Source organism: Nansenia antarctica, assembly GCF_963989245.1.
Source record: "Nansenia antarctica genome assembly, chromosome: 8".
In the NCBI taxonomy this organism is placed as follows: domain Eukaryota; kingdom Metazoa; phylum Chordata; class Actinopteri; order Argentiniformes; family Microstomatidae; genus Nansenia; species Nansenia antarctica.
This window is the reverse complement of record NC_137678.1, coordinates 10641648-10644147: the sequence shown is the minus strand read 5'-3', so window position 1 is coordinate 10644147 and position 2500 is coordinate 10641648. Positions and strand designations below refer to the sequence as shown.

The 2500-nt window shown below is 39.4% G+C and overlaps 1 protein-coding gene and 1 pseudogene across 2 annotated transcripts in view; one reads left to right on the top strand and one right to left on the bottom strand.

Moving 5' to 3' along the window:
• The window catches only part of LOC308163462 (putative nuclease HARBI1), a 1443-nt pseudogene extending 215 nt beyond the window's left edge, over positions 1-1228 (top strand). Inside the window, exons 1-2 of the transcript in view lie at positions 1-798; positions 1173-1228. The exon at positions 1-798 is cut by the window's left edge and continues 215 nt beyond it. The product of the transcript in view is annotated as a putative nuclease HARBI1 (transcript). The remainder of the gene's footprint in view (positions 799-1172) is intronic.
• mical3b (microtubule associated monooxygenase, calponin and LIM domain containing 3b) overlaps positions 1-2500 on the bottom strand; it is a gene marked incomplete at both ends in the record, with an annotated part of 43445 nt that overhangs the window by 36104 nt on the left and 4841 nt on the right.

The window sequence follows — 2500 nt, the reverse complement described above, 5'->3', positions numbered from 1 at the left end:
ACTGCAAGTTCTGATCACTTTGAGGTTCTTGGCATGTGGAATCTTTCATCGTGAAACTGGTGATTTGTGTGGTGTCAGTGAACCAACTGTATGTAGAATAGTTCACAAAGTCTGCAGTGCCATTTGTGAACTGAGGAGTCTTTACATCAAGTTCCCTGATGCTGCTGGGCAAGCCAACTATAAAGTGCAATTCTATGAATATGGGCACTTCCCAGGAGTGATTGGCTGTATAGACGGATGTCATGTTCCCATCAACTCCTGATGCAGAGGAATACAGGAATCGTAAGAACTGGTTTTCAATCAATGTTCAGGGTGTATGCACTCCTAATTTGGAGTTTTCAAACATTGTTGCCCGTTGGAAAGGTGCAACCCATGATTCAAGGATTTTTCTCAACTCTTCATTGTGTGCACAATTTGAGAGAGGACAACATAGTGGACTACTACTTGGTGATAGTGGATATGGTCAGAGTAACTATTTATTCACACCACATCTAAATCCCACAACAGCTGAGCAGCAAAGGTACAACAGAGCTCATATCCGTACTAGAGGGATGGTCGAGCGTATGTTTGGAGTATGGAAAAGTCGATTCCAGTGCTTACGAAATACGCTTCGTTTCAAGCCAAGAAGATGCTGCAAAGTGATCATTGCTACAGCTGTGCTGCACAACTACCTGAAGCAGCATGGCTGTCCTGATCTGCCAATGGAAGATCAGGATGATGCAGATGTGCCCATGGCAGAGGCAGCCAATGGCCAGCGAGGACTTCACAGTGCAGCACTTCAGCATTTAAATATGGAATGTATTCATTATGGTATAGTTTTGCTTGCATACTGTTTCTGTACAAAATTACAATAATGTAAAGCAAAATTAAACGAGTGAACCAAGGCTGGTTAAAATGTAGTTTGTGATGATTAATACTCACTCACACTCACATGCCAAATGACAATACATTTATTTTTATTTTTCACAATTCTTCATATTCACCATGGCTACTGGTATGCAGAATTCTTTTTTGGAGCATAGCCCTCTGTCCCAATTTCATATCCAGTTCAACCTCTAGAATTCTCATTTTCATTTCATGTTCTTCTTTTAAATATGCAATTTTATGCTCATGAAATTCTCTGGCTAACTTTTCATGCATAGTTATCTTTTTTGGTCTCTGTTGGATGGTAGCAGCTTCATCTCCCAGGGGTGCCATAGCAGATGTGGAGGGTTCAGGCTCGTTGTGAACTGGCTCTTGATTGGTTTCCTCTGGAAAAAAAGACCACTGTTACAAACTCAAATAAACGAATATGGTCCTGTAACCAATTTACTTCCTGAGGTATATTTACCATTTGTGCTCAGTTCTCCATGTTCACTGTCCAAATGGTCATTGTCTGGTATACCATCCAGAGGTTGCTGGTGCTCTATTATACCAGACAGCAAGTCACCCAATTCATCAGATGTGTCCTTTATTGGTGGTCCAATTACCACCTTTATTACCACCTGTAATAAATCGCTCTCTTCTGCTTGCTGCATTCTCTTTTTTTAATCCCAGTTTAATGTTCTTCCATAGAACCTATGAAGGCAGATATCATTCATTAGTTTTCTTTTTTGATGTGACAAAAATAGTAATATGGGAAATCAGAAATACTGATAAGGCATAATAAAAATAAGTGTGTCTCCTGATAATTTAGGTCATGGTGGAGAAATGATTTTATTTTATATTTCTTTCCCCCTCACATACTGTAGGTATGGATCTTCCTTTGTGCAACATATCTTACTTTACCACCATGTTTAACATTCATATGGCCCCTTAAAATAGGTTACTATCGTTTTAAAACAGGATATTCATTCAATGTGAATGCTACAAGCAGCAGGAGTATTGTTACAGTATATGAGAGCCAGATATGAGAGAAACAGATTGAACTTGACATAAATGTCATGAAATAATTTGGGTAGGGCATAAATAAGCAGGGTATAGGCAACAGGAAACAAACACATATTTTTGTGCCTAATAATGAAGATTAACTCACCTGCAGTTGTTGTACTGTTCTTGTGGTGACATCTTCATTTGCATTGAATTCATTGCCAATTGCAGTCCAAGCACTTATTTTCTTCTGTTCAATAGCAGCAGTATGGATTTTGCTTTCAATGACTGGATGGTTTGATACAATTTGTTTTAGTAGTGTTTTTTCATGCTCACTATAATTTTTGGAGCGAATTCTCTTTGCCTCTGTCTGCCATTGTCTTGTCTCAAAATTCACTGCAACAATGGTGTTTTATACTCCATTTCGGGTTTTCATGAGCACAATTGGACCAACAGCCTGTGCTCCCACTTAGTCTAATGAGGCTTGAACTAGGTGTTCTCATTAAGCTTACTCCAGGACTCCATAGTCTCAGACTAACTAAGCCAAATTTAAGCCATGTCCATGCAAGCCACTTAAATAGCCAGGATTAACTAGTCTGATTTAGGCCTACTCCTGTCTTAATTTATGCCCTGTCTCCGAAACCGGCCCCTA